Raw genomic sequence first — 17,477 nt, 5'->3', positions numbered from 1 at the left:
CATCCCTTTTATTGTGTTATCAGAAGGCGGGTTTATATGCACCTGGTGACCACCTTACACCAACCACATTTGTTATGACACAGCATATTAGCATATTACACGTGCTAACTTTGTTTTGCACACACTACTATACAGCTGTTACACACGGCACCAACAAAACACCAAAACACATTACTCCAATCTTTTTACTCTCGACTTCCTCATACCTTGGCCTACTGCAGCTGATGACTCAGCCTAACAGGCCAGATAACCCAATAATTCCAACATCTCCTACTTTTCTGTTTTATTTAAAATAAGGAGGTTGCGCTTTATAGGAAGTCATCCTCAGTGTCGCTTGGCAAAGTGAAGGCTGGTTTAGTTAGCAGGGGTTGCTGAACTGCAGTGATAGGTGTAGTTACTAAATTGACCTGTTGGTGGGTGACAGTTCCTGAAGATTACAGTTTATTGCAAAAAGATGGTTCTTCAGGAAATTGCAGAGGAGAGAGAAGGGCAGAGAGAGAGAGAGAGCACATGGGGGCATGATGGGGCTGACTCCTAGAGTTTGGGTGGGGTATGCAGATATTCTCTTTTGTCTTCTTGATTGCTCTGGCTTCAACTTTCTGATGGTGTTACATTTGCATTTGTATGCGCCTAGCTCTTGCTTGGGGCAGAGAGATAGATTTGGGGCCAGGTTTGGTTTTAAAAAGTCCTTTTGAGGAAAAATATATTTTTCTGCCCTTTTTAATATTTCCTTCTGGGGGGGCTAACTTCCATCAATATCCCCACTTTGTGCCTTAAGTGTGTAAATATATGACATTAAAATTGATCTGGTCAGGGAGACTTGGTAGGCAAGCTTTTAAACTGTTAAGCAAAAAAAGAAAAAAAAAGAAGACATTAATGGAGGCAGCAGAAAAAGATCCCTTTAGTGGCTCCCAAAAGGGGAGCTTGCACCCATAAAGTTCTAAAAGTCAGGGCAAAATTTTGTTAGGTGGAAAAGAAATTTATAGTATCCAATATTCTGTGCCAATCATTTTCAAATGTTGGATGTCACCTTTAGCTTCCAGTCAGGTTTGCATACCTCCCAAAATTCTTCACAGCCATGGTTTTCCTTAGTACATGACCACTGGCTGCACAATTTCAAGGGTTGTTTCCTGCCTTAGCTCTTAATTCAGTGCATCCAGGTTTGTAATGTCCAATATGCCAGTCTATTAAATTTTCTTTAAATTGCACATAATGAGTTCTAGGAATCCAAATCTGAGCTCAACAGTGCAAAATATTTAGGGCATAAGTTTGGGATTTTTCCTGTTGCTTCCTTAGTCAGGGCATATGAATTGCAAATCACCTGAGGGGGCCTAGTTCCCTCCCCCTTGGTATCTGTTGAAAGTTGGTCCCACAAAGCTTTGGTGCAATAGAGCAAAAATCAGCCTGGGGGGAACTTTACTAAAGGTAGGTGGAGGGGACTCAAGTATGATTCTGAATGGTGTGTGTGTGTGTGCACTTTTACAAAATAGTCAATACAAACATTCTGGATAAATTTTCCCTCCCGCAGATAGAAGTCCAAGATGTTCAGTACTTGTTCTGCCACTTATTCCTAAATGCCATCTCTCCATTAATACATTCAACTGGCTTGTTACAATACAAATGGGGCAAGAAAGAAAAGTTTACAATGAGTTTCCACCCTCCCCCCACAGTCTTAATTTTCTCTTCTGAGGCTTCACATGGCACCACCTTCCTTCTGCAGCTCTCACAGGCATCTGGGGAAATGGTAGGACTTGGGAAGATGTTCCACTTAGATTACATGGTGGCTTTTTAGTGGATGGCTGGATTCAGAACTCAATTCCATGGCTCAAATGGATGGAGGCAGCATCTGGGTCTGTGTGTTCTGCTTCCAAAGGCTTGGGAGAGGGTTTCAGGGCTAAAAGATACAAGAACAAGGTCTCCCCCCCCCTTTCTGGGTGGACTCTACCAGGAGAAGCAGACAAAAGGTATGGAGAACAAAGGACAGGAAAAGAATTGGAAGGGGGGTAGCTTGCAGGCAGTTTGAAAATGCTGAAAACTCCAAATAATTTTAAAAGCCTAATATTTTAAGGTGTGCAACTTGCCAAGGGTAGGAGAACATTTATTCTAAAATAGACCACATCGTTTTAGAGATTGAGAAATGCTTGTATATTTGGGATAAGAAAAGTTTCATAGTAGCATCACCAATAAGTGATAGGATATGAAAAGTAATTTTAAAAAATTATTTCCCCACACAAGCAGACTTGAGTTTCAAAAGGCTCTTGTAGATAGACACACATTTTTCAGGAAAAGGATAGATAAAACACATACAGTAAATGCAAGTGAAACTTTTCCAACAGATAAACTTAAAACAATCCCTCCTAGTAACTTAAGGCTATTCTTGAGAGTACACAGAGAGAAAGAGGAAAACAAACAAACAAATAAACAAACAAACAAACAAACACATTTCTTTTTCTTCACTCTGTTTGTTGGCCAGACAAACAGAGTGAGGTTTTTCCTTTTTGTGGCTTATTTTAAGCAGAATTTCTAGCAGACTTTAAAATTCTTTTTCCTTTGGATTTGAAACAGTTAACAGTCACAGTTTTATACATCCTGGTCATTCATGAAAATACTTTCCTAATTTAACCCACACAGACATTTTTAGGGATCCTCCTTCGGGCTATGCAGGGCAATTTAGATATACATATTTTAAGAGGAGGATCAAATCCCTTTTAGTGGGAAGCAGCAAATCTTTCCCATTGTTTTTCAAAACAATTATTGATGACTTGGTCAATTCCCTAAGTTCTGGGAGGTGCGCAACCTGAGGCTTAGAGAATCCTGTCCCCATACTCACGGTAATGTTTTGGGAGGGTGCTTTGTCTAGCTCTGACGACCGGCCCTGAGTTGCAGTAAGCTCTTCTGCTGAGTGAGTAAGAGGGTACCAAGAGACGTAATATTTTGGGAGGGTGCTTCGTCTATCCTGACGACTGGCTCTGAGTTGCAGTACCAAGAGACGTGCTCAGAAACTTGAATCACGTCGGGGTCACCAGTTGTGGGTTTTCACACGCCCAGCGGTCTCCCATGGGTGTTGAAGAACAGACACGTACACGTGGTTTCCTCGGGATGGGAGCCTCGAACAAAGCTGAAGCATCCCTTTTATTGTGTTATCAGAAGGCGGGTTTATATGCACCTGGTGACCACCTTACACCAACCACATTTGTTATGACACAGCATATTAGCATATTACACGTGCTAACTTTGTTTTGCACACGCTACTATACAGCTGTTACACACGGCACCAACAAAACACCAAAACACATTACTCCAATCTTTTTACTCTCGACTTCCTCATACCTTGGCCTACTGCAGCTGATGACTCAGCCTAACAGGCCAGATAACCCAATAATTCCAACAGATCTTGACAGACTTGAACACCGGGCACTATCTAACAAAATGAAATTCAATGGTGAAAAAAATAATTTAGGCAAGAAAAACCAAATGGACAGATACAGACTAGATGGTACCTGGTTCCAACAATTACAGACCTATCAGCCTGACCTCAATACCTGGGAAGATTCTGGAAAAGATAATCAAACAACGAATCAGCGAACACCTAGAGGCAAACAAAGTCATTACTAAAAGCCAACATGGGTTTGTCAAAAACAGATCATGCCAGACAAACCTTATTGCATTCTTTGACCAAGTGACAAAATTAGTGGAACAGAGGAATGCTGTGGATATAATTTACTTGGACTTCAGTAAGGCATTTGATAAAGTAGATCACAACCTACTACTCGATAAGATAGAAAAATATGGGTTACACAGCATCACCACAAGATGGATTCATAGCTGGCTGACGGGCCGTACTCAGCGTGTGGTCCTCAATGGAACCGCATCTACAGGGAGGGAAGTGTGTAGTGGGTGCCCCAGGGCTCTATTCTAGGCCCAGTGTTCTTCAACATCTTCATCAATGATTTGGATGAGGGGATAGATGGGGAACTCATCAAATTTACGGAAGACACCAAGCTGGCAGGAATAGCCAACACTGCAGAAGACAGGCTTAAGATACAGGAAGACCTGGACAGACTTGAACACTGGTGCTATCTAACAAAATGAAATTCAATGGTGAAAAAAGTAAGGTTCTACATTTAGGCAAGAAAAATCAAATGTACAGGTATAGTATAGCGGTACCCTGCTCAATAGTAACTGTGAGAGGGATCTCGGAGTCCTTGTCGTCGATCACTTAAATATGAGCCAGCAGTTGCCAAAAAAGCCAACAAAGATCTAGGCTGCATTAACAGAGGGAGAGAATCAAGATCACATGAAGTGTTAATACCATTTTATAATGCCTTGGTAAAGCCACACTTGGAATACTGCATCCAGTTTTGGTCACCATGATATAAAAAAGATGTTGAGACTCTATAAAGAGTGAAGAAAAGAGCAACAAAGATGATCAGGGGACCGGAGGCTAAAACATATAAACAATGGTTGCTGGAATTATGTCTAATTTAATGAAAAGAAAGAGTAGGAGTGACATGATAGCAGTGTTCCAATATCTCTGGGGTTGGCACAAAGAAGAGGGAGTCAAGCTATTTTCCAAAGCACCTGAAGGCAGGACAAGAAGTAATGGATGGAAACTAATCAAGGAGAGAAGCAACCTGGAAATAAGAAAAACAATTCCTGACAGTTAGAAGAGTTAATCAGTGGAATGACTTACCTCCAGAAGTTGTAGGTGCTCCAACACTGGAAGTTTTTAAGAAGAGATTGTCTGAAATGGTATAGGGTTTCCTGCCTAAGCAGGGGGCTGGACTAGAAGACCTTCAAGGTCATTTCCAGATTCTATTCTATTCTATTCTATTCTATTCTATTCTATTCTATTCTATTCTATTCTATTCTATTCTATTCTATTCACTAACGGTTGGAGGTTTGAATCCAATAGTACTGATTCTTCAACACTTCTTGGCCTAGTGACTGTAAGGGGACAGAGTAGTATTAATAGAGAGCTAAGAATTTACCTGAGCCCTTTTTTGACTGTCATTCTGCAATTTTGTTTCACAAGATTGATGATTCCACCACTTTCTGCTTTTCTTCCTAGAAATACACAGACGCACATAAAGCACATGCTCTTGGACTCTCCTCCTGGAGAGTCATTATGTAATTACCCTAAGTGCTAGGTTCTTCCTATTTTTATTATCCATTGCCTGTAAATAAATCACCTTCTGTTACAGTTATAAACGTTTCCGATTCCTGCTGCCAATAATGTTCATGTACACATCTAGAAATGTCAGTTTCCAGAGTTAGGAGGCATAAGCTTTTTCTTTCCACATAAGCATAAGCCATTTCTCTCTACTAGCACTATGTTTGCGTGGTTCTTTCCAGCCCTATCATCTGCCCAACTCCTCCTTTTGATACCAATTTTTCTGCAGGCCTCCACTAAAGCACTGGAAAGGTAAGCATAGCCCTCAACTTTATCTGTGGAAGAAAAGTGATTGTATTACTCATATACTAATTAAACTATATTCTGAAATGACCTCCACTGTTATGTTAGGGAAGTTATGTTTTTACACTATTCCATTTAACTACATTCTCAAATCTGCACTTACTTTTAGGTATTATAGCCTATTTTTTCTTTATTGCAGTGTACAAAAATAACGAGGTATACCAAATTGAGCTTGTGGCTTTAGACAGTTTCTCAATTTTTCACAGATTATTTTGTCAATTTCAATCATTTTCTCCCTATTCCTAGTGAAATAAGTGATCTGATTGTCCAACTATTAGTTTTAAATATTTCAGGATCATGAGAGTATATAGTGATGGCAGGATTTGCAATCCTCTCCCTTACACTATTTCTGCTTTGGTATCTTTCCATATCTTCATTTATTTCATATTATTTTTAATTCAATAGTGGATAAATGCTATAATGTGGAGCAATAATCAGGCATCCTAAGTGTAGGAGACACTGCTCCCCATTATTAGAGAGATAAATCTTGTTCAATATGAGATAGACCCAAAGTTACACTTAAGGAGTAACATTCCTCCACCTCCCCCCCCCTTTTTTTTCAGTTGTGGAACAACTGGCATTGAGTAAAGTTTGCTGTTGGAACCTGAAAGTTTGTGATAGGTTAAGCATTAGGAATATAGTTATAGAAGTTTTTAAGCTGACTGAGAACAGGTTGTTTTCTGTCATGAACATTTTCTTTTCTCCCACGTGTACTTCTATATGGTATAGCCTTTACAAAACCAAAACTCTCTAGTCTTCAGTGTGGAGTTTTCGTAGTGATGAAACCATTAACAACTGTGTTCTCATGATACCATCTTTGTAATTTAAATGATGTGCTAAATATTTTCTTCCCAAAATTTACACACATAGGCTTCTCTTTGGAGGTATGGGCCAGGCAGTTCCTTGGAACCAATGGAACAAATGCCTCTTCCATATACCATGTATTTTAGTTTGAAGCCTCTATTTTCTATTCCCCACAGAACATAAGGTTGAGTACATGGTACACTAAATTTTTACATGGCTTAACAGAAAAGGCATCCTCCCAGTGCCCTTCATCCATTTCACCATTCTCAGGGAGGAGCAAGTGGGACAGGCAGGTAGTAAGTCAGATATGTTTACTGCCAAGCCATATATGGCTAAGTGTGTCATTTGAAAAAGCCAGAGTATCACTGCTGTACTTTAGCATTAATCAAGCAATGTTTTACATTCTGGATTCTGTTTTTTAAACTTTTGATAGCTATATGTTCATCTGAACAGAAAATAAACTGCAAATAATTATTAAATTATTAAAAATAACAACTGGGTGAAGATTGAATGATTATTGAAAAAGTCAAAGTGTGAGGGCCACTCAGTGCAGGAAGTGAAACATCAGAGGATATTTTGGCAAAGGTTCCTAGAGGTCAAGAAAAAAAGTCTCTTTCTGTAGTACTTGGATGAAAATACATTATTGTTATCTTTCAAGTTTTTCCAAAAAGAAAAATTGTGATTTTAATATCCTAAAACATATAAAAAGGGAAAGAGAGATGACCCTGCCAATTACAGACCAATAAGTCCGCTAAATATAATCAGCAAACTCTATGCCAAACACCTTCAAGATAAATTAAAGGAATGGCTGGATCTTGAGAACTTGATTGCTGAAGAACGAGCCAGATTTAGAAAGTGGAGAGACACCATAGATCAGTGCTTAGTCCTTATTTATTTTATTTATTTATTTATTTATGAGACTTATATACCGCTTTAAGTGCAAGCACTCTCTAAGCGGTGTACACCAGTAAGCAATGGATATATATATTTACTATACTGACCCAAATTCAAAAGTGTTATATTTCAAATCCAGTCAGTTAACTCAAAAGAAACGATCTTATAACAAACAAATATATTTTAATGAGAAAGATTACTTGCGTTCACGTTGAGATTGGTGCTGCTGGGAATACATGTTTGTTCATCTTTCAGATCCTTTCCTTAGGTAAGAAGATTTTGCTCTTTATACCATCTTATAGGGAGACCTTCCATGGCCCATGCTTCTTACAGACAAAGAGATTCCCATGTGGCTTGTGTCCAGGAAGTCTCCCCAAGACCTTTGGAACTCCTCCCACTGACCCATCCACATACCTAGCATTTAACCCAATAACTGCCAGACCTTCCAACATAGAGCTGGGCCATAGAGCTATATGGGCCATAGAGCTATATGGGCCAGAACACTCCCCGCTTGGAAATTTATATTTCCACTATTAAAATAGTGAAAACGTAGCATCAAGGCATGCAATACTCATTGTGGTTAACTTGTGACTAAATAGGTAAAAACTTGGTATCAAACATGCATAACTATAAGGTAAACATAAAACATGCACAATTATGAAAAAGGCAAGTGTTACATCAAACAATGCATAAGACAATACATAATTTGAGGTTTAATCTTCTGGTTCAGTCTTCATCGGCGATGGACCAGTGTCTTTGAGTCACGACCTGACTCACGTGGCTTCATGATCTGGATCTCAGCTGGGTAAACTAGTTCATCAAGTGGGTGGGCCCGGTGCGCAGGAACCGTGGGCCAATAGTTCTGGTATGCAGCCTTGTCTCCCAATGAGACAAGGTCTTCTTCCTGAGAAGGAAACTGGAACCAAATCTGGAACAGAAAAAACTGGAACCCAAGCTTCTCTGGAATGAGGGGAACTGGATTCACAGGATACTCAGGAACTGAAAAACCTGGAAAGACATAAACAGCTGGATCTGGAAATTCAGGAACAGTTGGGGCTGAAGAATCAAGATCAGGAACATCAGGAAACTCAGGAACAGCTGGAAACTCAGGATCAGGAACATCTGGAAACTCAGGAACAGCCGGAGCTGAAGAATCAGGAACAACAGCTGGGACTGAAGGGTCAGGAACAGCAGCTGGAAGTGAAGAATCAGGAACAACAGCTTGAGCAGAAGACTCAGGATACTCAAGAACCGAAGGGTCTGGAGCCACCGGTGGAGTACTGAAGAGGACTGCTACTGTTGTTGTCAGGGTGAGGACTTCATGTGTGGGTGTCAGTGTATTTAATGACATGGAGTCCATGAAAGGCAGTAAGTCCTTGCAGGCTTCTACAAGGCTAATTCTTGGGGTGCTGAGACAAGTGATCAAGACGATCAAAACTATGCCTAACTTCAGTTGTCTGCGCTTAGACAGGGTTTTGAAGCGGATTGGTTGACGTTTACCGGGTGTCTGAGGTTGAGGGTTGGCACTTTGATCTGAAGCTGGAAGTGCATAATGTTTTGGTCTATGTGGCATCTGTCTATTTGGACAGGCCAAGAGCTGAAGACTTTCTAGCCAGATCAGTTCTGTTATCTGTGTGGCAAGGTTGGGCCACTTTACTTGGTTAACAAAGTTCTTATTTGTTGGCACATGTTGCCATTGTTCAGGGCTTAAGGATGTTTCAATCCTTTTCTCTCTGTTGTTTACATGGATGTAGAAGTGTCCACTTTGTTTGCAGATGTAGCTTGACATCACCTTGCTGTCTGCGTAGAAGGTGGTGGACTGTAGTTCAAGGCACAACGTCTTTGCTGTCAAGTTGGTCAGCTTTACAGCCAAAGTGGTGCCATATAGCTGTAACCTTGGTACGGTGTGGCCTTCTTGTATTGTTAGTCTCGCTTTTCCTAAGAAGACATCAAGACTGCAGCACTCCCCGCTGTAGACCCTGATGCATCTTATGGTTGCAAACAAGATAACATAAGTGTGGCTCTCCCCGCTGTAGAGTGAGACGTATCTTAAGGCTGCAGGCACCTTCGTAGGAACATCTAAGGAAGCGTACAACTCTTTCTTCTGCACTGGGGCAGGTGAGCTGGAGACATACATGCGCTGCACTTGCATGCTTTGGAGACATTTTGGGAGTATGCTCCATGACTCCCAGTCTTGGGGGCGCTGTTTGTCTTGTTTGTCCTTTATGGACAAAGCTAAATTGTAGTAAGTCTTGCTTGTCTGGAACACGGTTGCTTCCAAAACAGGTTTGGTTGTTACAAGCGTGCAGTGTTGTTCTAGGCGCGGTTGGAACACTGTTGCTACCAAAACAGGTTTGGTTGTCACAAGCATGCAGTGTTGTTCTAGGCGCGGTTGAAACACTGTTGCTACCAAAACAGGTGTGGTTGTCACAAGCGTGCAGTGTTGTTCTAGGCGCGGTTGGAACACTGTTGCTACCAAAACAGGTTTGGTTGTCACAAGCATGCAGTGTTGTAGGTGTGGTTTTATGGGGTTCAATGGGGTAATAACTGTGGAAAGATCTTGTGGCACTCCCCGCTGTGCAGTTGTTGCCATCAACAAACATGTATTCCCAGCAGCACCAATCTCAATGTGAACGCAAGTAATCTTTCTCATTAAAATATATTTGTTTGTTATAAGATCGTTTCTTTTGAGTTAACTATCTGACTGGATTTGAAATATAACACTTTTGAATTTGGGTCAGTATAGTAAGAAGATTTTGCTCTTTATACCATCTTATAAGGAGACCTTCCATGGCCCATGCTTCTTACAAAGAGATTCCCATGTGGCTTGTGTCCAGGAAGTCTCCCCAAGACCTTTGGAACTCCTCCCACTGACCCATCCACATACCTAGCATTTAACCCAATAACTGCCAGACCTTCCAACATAGAGCTGGGCCATAGAGCTATATGGGCCATAGAGCTATATGGGCCAGAACATTTACATTGCCCCCAACAATCTGGGTCCTCATTTTACCTACCTCGGAAGGATGGAAGGCTGAGTCAACCTTGAGCCGGTGAGATTTGAACCGCTGACCTGCTGAACACAGTCAGCAGGGGATTCGATCAGGAAGCATTGATCATTCGGAAAATATTTATCTCCAGTGACTGCTTAAGGATGAGCAGGCAGTGATCATTGCACAGGTGGCTAGATTCTGTGCAGCAGTATTGGGGATTCGCCAGAAACATAAATAAACATTTTAGGTCTTTTTAATAATCTTTTATAATTAATTTTATTACGTGTTTTTATCCAGTTTTAGACTATACTCAATGTATTTTTATTGTCAGGTCAGTTTGATTCAGTTTTTCTGAAGGTAGCTAGTTTTTGTTATACTGTCTGTAAAACCAGGCAGACCTTGGTCACCCATTGATTACATCATTAATTATAATATATTGCTATGTTTTCTTGTGCTGGTTCTGTTTAGTTTTGTTTATTTGAATGTTTAATTTATGTGTTGGCCTTTGGCTGTAATAATAAATTGATTGATTGAAAACATATTAATATTTCACTATTACAAAATCAAAGCATTGTTTTATTTTCTTATAATTTTTTTTCAATATAATTTCTTAGGCAAGCTTAATATTAAAAGGCATGCTATGATTTTAATAGTACTCTAAGCTATGGATACTAGGTATTTCTGTACAAAGCCACTAGGTGTCATAATTTTTAATCGTTCATTCCACAATGATAAGTTTTAACCATCAACTCTGGACAATTAATACCTCACTTAAATTCAGTGAAATAAATTATAAATATACAAGACTGACTATTATCATTTTTTTCAATTTTTTTCCTTCTTTGCTCATATAACATTACCAACTTTTGCTTGCTTAATCATTTATAAATTTGATAAATTAAATTAATGGATTAGTATCACATTAATAAATTATTATTTATTAGTATACTTGGCAGACTCATACAACACAGAACTAAAACAACAGAGGATGGTTTCATTTAATATTTAAGCTGCTATAAAGCAGATCATATCTTACTTAAATGCACTATGTTATATAAATACCTTCTTGAAAGGAAAATGAATTAAAAGGATTAACTAAAGTTGTTCTTGCCTTCATGCTTCCTAGCTATTTTTTTTCATATTTGACATATTAAGTTAAAACAGTAAACATATATGTACATGACACCATTCTACCCTCCATGTACTGGATTTTAACTAAACAATGAGATATGATGCTATCAGAATTCAAAATACCCATCATTGGGTAAATGGTGGGATCTAGTGGAGTGCATGAAAGTAAAAATAAAAATGAATAAATGATGTGGGATGAAAATGAAGTTCAGAATGCTAGAAGGAATATCTTAAAGATTTGGGGATATTGAAGAATGGAATTGAAATAAATGTGATAAATGTTAGTATCCAAGAAAAGACTGATAGAAATACTCATAAATACTACCAGAATATGGAAAAAATGATAAGGCTGTAGGGAAGTGGGTGTAAGTGATCTTTAAGCATTAATATATGGATGCGAATTGCTTATTGGTATGGTTGTTGAACTTGTTTAACAGGTTTGTGAAGACTGCATATCTGTCCAGAACTGTGATTGAAAGGATACAAAACATGACAAAGAACAAAATGTGCAAGTTTCTACCAAGCAAAGACATGCAATCTATTCTCTTTGGCAGACATGAGAAATGTATTAAAATGAAAAAGAAAGCTAATTACATGTTCATTGATTCAGAAAAAGGATATGACAAAATGAATAATTTTGAATTATAGAATGTTTTACATGAATATGGAGTTGAGGAATGTGGTAAAGATTATGTAGGGATGAAAGTCAAGCATATATGAGAGTAAATGGAAGATAGGACAATTTTGTATGATGTGCCTTTCGTTGTTAAATGATGTATAAAACATTAAATGAATGTTGATTGGGAAATACATGTATATGAACTTTTGTATGCAGATGATTCTATGTTGTTGACTGAGAAGAGAAGCAGAATATTGGCTGTGAATTTTGGAGAAATTGTTTTATTTTATTGTTTTATTTATTGTTTTATTTTATTTATCAAATTTGGACACTGCCCATATCACTAGCTAAGTCAGTGGTTCTCAACCTTTCTAATGCCGCGACCCCAAAATACAAGTCCCCATGTTGTGGTGACCCCCAACCACTTATACATCACCGGGTGCCAGGGGTGTGGCCAAAGAAAAGGGGGAAAAAATGGTGGACAGCCTTGTTTGGCGACCCCCGTGAAATGGTCGTTCGACCCCAAATGGGGTCCCGACCCACAGGTTGAGAACCACTGAGTTAAGTGATTCTGTAATCACAAACCATTAAAATATATAAAAGAAACAGAATTTTAAAAAACAGAATTAAAGTGTGAAATAAAATAAGAAAAGAATTTAACAGGCAAGTTACAAGATAAAGGGAGCACCTCAAGTCACCAACCAACCCCAGGGTTATGTGCTACTCTTCAATCCCATGGCAGTTGCCAAAGCTAGGTCTTCATGTTCTTCCAAAAGGCCAAAGAGTGGGGGCCAACTTCACCTCTGGGGGCAAAATATTCCATAGGGCGGGAGCAACATCAGAGAAGGCTCTTTTCTTAGACCCTGCCAGACAAAATTTTTAACTGACAAGGTCCATAACATATCCTCTCTCCCTGACGGGGTGAGACAGGTTGATGTAATTGGGACAAGACAGTTCCTCGAGTAACCTAGCTGTGAAGGGTTTTAAAGATAATACCCAACATCCTGAATTTAACACAGAAGCAAACTGAGACCCAGTGCAACTCATACAGCAGAGATGTTACATGCATGGTCCTCAGAGCACTCAAACCTGCTTATATGGCCACATTCTGAAGCTTCTGGATACTCTTCAAAGGTAGCCCCATGTAGACCACATTGCACAATCCATATGGTTGATGACCAGGGCATGAGTGACTTTAGAGGAAGGCCTCTTGAACCAGGAAAGGGCACAACTGCACACAACACAAAATTGTGTTCTAAGATCTCACGCAAGTTCCAATTATCAATCATTTAGGCCCAGCAAAAGAAATTTATTCTCCTGTATTCTTGAATAAGGCCTTGCTCAGAACTTAATTTATTCTTCATATTGCCCTGTGTTTTGGATCCAATTATATATTTTCTCATGCTTGGCTTGAGCCTGTCCTTCAAACTCAGAATTCTATATGTTGGAAAAGTCCAAATCTTTGTTTTTGCCAAATTATGTTACTTAACCCAGCATATAACATATAGGAAGTAATGTATAGCAACCAAACATTGACGTAAATAGCATCTGATTGGTTATATTTTTGTTTTTCCATATTTTATCCTTTAAATTCCTAATATTGTTATCTGAACAAAAATATTACAAGTATTAAAACTTTCGAAAGCCTAGGACAATAGGTTTTGCTTACTGTTCAAAATATTTAATTATTCGGACCAGGTTAGTCTCCTATAAAGAGCAACGTTATTCTCACAGAGAATTCCCATAATGTTTAATAAACCAAAAGAATATACTAGTATATGAACTTTTGCAAATGTTGTTTTTAGTTTCAGAAAAAAAATTGTTCATATCAACAGTCCCTAAATAAAGATTATCTGTCTTCATCAGTGTCCATTTAACAAGGTTTACATTAATTGAAAATATTTACAAAGTTACCTTTCAATTTTCATATTGTTGTTGTTGCTGTTATTGTTAATTGCGAAGTTGTGTCCGACCCATCACGACCCCATGGACAATGTTCCTCCAGGTCTTCCTGTCCTCTACCATCTTCTGGAGTCCATTTAAGTTCACACCTACTGCTTCAGTGACTCCATCCAGCCATCTCATTCTCTGTCGTCCCTTCTTCTATTGCCCTCAATCTTTCCCAGCATTAGGCCCTTCTCCAGTGAGTCCTTCCTTCTCATTAGGTGGCCAAAGTATTTGAGTTTCAACTTCAGGATCTGGCCTTCTAAAGAGCAGTCGGGTTGATCTCTTCTAGGACTGACCGGTTTGAACGCCTTGCAGTCCAAGGGACTCGCAGGAGTCTTCTCCAGCACCATAGTTCAAAGGCCTCAATTCTTTGGCGCTCAGTCTTTCTTATGGTCCAACTTTCACAGCCATACATTGCAACTGGGAAAACCATGGCCTGGACTATACGCACTTTTGTTGGCAGGGTGATTTTCATATAAATGTAGATAATTTTCATATAAATGTAGATAAATACAATTAGTTACTTTATGGAAGCTTTCATAGAAAAATATTAATTTTATTACATATGAACAGGTGAGATAATGCTATTACCATTCTGTGCATAATTGTATCTCATGCATATTCAACGTAAGAACATGATTTTTAAAAAAAAGATGGTCAGTGAATGATGAAATCTGGTTAAAGGAGGGTATCATCCTTCTCAGCAGTTTCTTTTTCTAATCTGTTTCTGACTCATCTACATATAATTTCTATGCCTTCTTGCATCTTCCTTTCTTTTCACTAGTACATCACAAATATTTTTAATGAAAGAAGAACAATATAATGGTTAAAAATACGGATAGTCCTTGAGTTATGACTGTAATGGAGCAGTTGCATTTTATCAAGTTTTTTATGGCAGTCTTTAAAGATGTAATAGTAATAGTAATAGTAGTAAAGTTGGAAGGGACCTTGGAGGTCATCTAGTCCAACCCCCTGCTCGGGCAGGAAACCCTACACCATTTCGGACAAATGGCTGTCCAGTCTCTTCTTAAAAACTTCCAGTGTTGGAGCATTTACTGCTTCTGGAGGCAAGCTGTTCCACTGATTAATTGTTCTCACTGTCAGGAAGTTTCTCCTTAGTTCTAGGTTGCTTCTCTCCTTGATTAGTTTCCACCCGTTGCTTCTTGTCCTGCCTTCAGGTGCTTTGGAAAATAGCTTAATTCCCTCTTCTTTATGGCAGCCCCTGAGATATTGGAATACTGCTATCATGTCCCCCCTTGTCCTTCGCTTCGTTAAACTAGACATACCCAATTCTCGCAACCGTTCCTTATATGTTTTAGCCTCCAGTCCCCTAATCATCTTTGTTGCTCTTCTCTGTACTCTTTCTAGAGTCTCACATCTTTTTTACATCGTGGTGACCAAAACTGGATGCAGTATTCCAAGTGTGGCCTTACCAAGGCATTGAAGAGTGGTATTAATACTTCACGTGATCTTGATTCTATCCCTCTGTTAATGCAGCCTAGCACTGTGTTGGCCTGTTTGGCAGCTGCCGCACACTGCTGGCTCATATTTAAGTGATTGTCTACTAGGACTCCGAGGTCCCTCTCACAGTTACTACTATTGAGCATGGTGCCACCTATGCTGTACTTGTGCATTTGGTTTTTCTTGCCTAAATGTAGAAAAATGTGGTGGTCCTTAAGCAGACGCTTAAGCAAACCCATTGTTTGCTTTGGTGTGGCTTTGCCAAAAACCAGAGATAAATGCTGTTTTAAGGCCATCTCCACTTCTCTCATACATGCATTCATACATTTACACTCATGGGCATTCAGGCTGGCACTGCAGCTGCCTTTGACAACTGAGCCACACCCTGGAGTTTTCAAGCAAATGCTGGTGTCCAGAGGCACCCTCACCCCACCAAGGCCCTTAGCTTACAAAAACAAATGCTAAGACTGAGTGGGAAAGAGAGGAAAGATGGGGAAGCGAAGGTGCTCTCTAAAGATTGACAGCTATTACAAGCAGACAAGGGGACTATCATTCAACTGCCAGAATCACAAACTATGGCGACCAGCATATCCTGATGGGAGTTCTACCTGGAGCTTGGAGTTTTGCCAAGAGATTGGAAGCAACTGGAAGAAGAGCAACCATACTGAGACTGTATCTCATCCTAACTAGTGTAAGAACATTTGGAGAAAGACAAAAGTTGTGTATAGACTTTGAGACTTGTTTGAACTGAATATTGAAATATTGAGTATAAAGGATTGAGTATTAAAAACATATTTATGTAGTAACATCACCTTGCCAAATCTAAAAGGGTGGAGTTGACCTAGAACAATAGCTTGTTGCTAGTTTAGTTGTGTGCTGCAATAAAGCATTGTGTACAGATTTGCTATGTTGTGATGTGTCCAGTCCTTGGAAAGCAAAGAACTTTACACAATGCAGTCCCCTTATTAAATCTTAGGGGAAAAAGGAAATGAAAGGAAAGGAAGTTCCAACTGTATGAATAAGATTGTGAGAAAGAGGAGGAGAGAGGGAATATGTGTGCATGGACAGCAGGTCTATGAGAAAAGAGGGGAAGAATGCTGTCCATTCTTTGCTTCTGGTTTAGAAGATAAATAGCATTTATCCATTAGTCTTAAATCCAGGACAACACCTTGAACATGTGCTTTTTTTCCCCTTGCTTCTTCATATGCAAACTAGTTCCTAATCTAGCCACTTCGTAGACCCAGTTACAATATGTAATGGCCAAGAGAAAGTTCCTTTCATTGATTTTCATGGTGTTATTTCAACTTATAGCCATTTGTGAATTTAATTTAATGTTTTATTTTTTTATTTTTTTTATTAGATCTCTTTTTAAATATTGGAGATACTTGGAGATTAGATTAGATGAAATGTCTTCTTTACGAAGCTGAAAAAATGTAGTTATTCAAAACCAGATGTTCTAAATACATAAAGAGAGTGCAAGGAAGCATTATAATACCAGACAAACAAGTCGTTATAATTGAACTTAATTGATGCTTTTAGACGATGCAGCATTACAACTAGTTTACATATCATACCAAAGAATTAGAATATACCTTTCAAATATATTTTAACAATATTTTTCTAAGTCCTAGCTGAACATAATTGAAATTAGCTTTCAAAATAAAACTTAACAGTAAATTTGTGACTTCACTGATTGATCTGTAATATTTTGTGATTCAAATAAAAAAATGAAAATATAAAACCTATGAACCTGCCTGATGATTATGCACCATCAAGTCAATGTCTTAGTGACCACCTAGACATATTTTCTCCAGGATAATCTGTCCCAACCTAGACCTTCAGATCTTTCAATAGTGCACTATATCTGAATCCATCCATTTTGCTGGTGGTCTTTTCTTTCTGCTTCCACCTTTGTCAGTTTTATAGACTTCTCAAGGGAGCCGTTTGATAATTTGAATATGGTCATTTGTGCCTTGAATGAGAATATTGATTTGTTCTACATGAATTTGTTCTTTTCTTGTCTAGCCATGAGCAGGGAGTTGGATTAGAATATCTTCTAGTCCCTTCCAACTCTCTTATTCCGTTATTATCAGGAATCTTCTCCAAAATCAAAGTTGAAAGAATAAATACTCTTCCTATCCTGCTTCTTCAA

This window comes from Crotalus tigris, unplaced genomic scaffold (genome assembly GCF_016545835.1).
Source record: "Crotalus tigris isolate CLP2741 ecotype Arizona unplaced genomic scaffold, ASM1654583v1 scf7180000017771.5222438, whole genome shotgun sequence".
Lineage (NCBI taxonomy): Eukaryota > Metazoa > Chordata > Lepidosauria > Squamata > Viperidae > Crotalus > Crotalus tigris.
The sequence above is the reverse complement of the archived record's forward strand: the minus strand, read 5'-3'. Positions refer to the sequence as shown.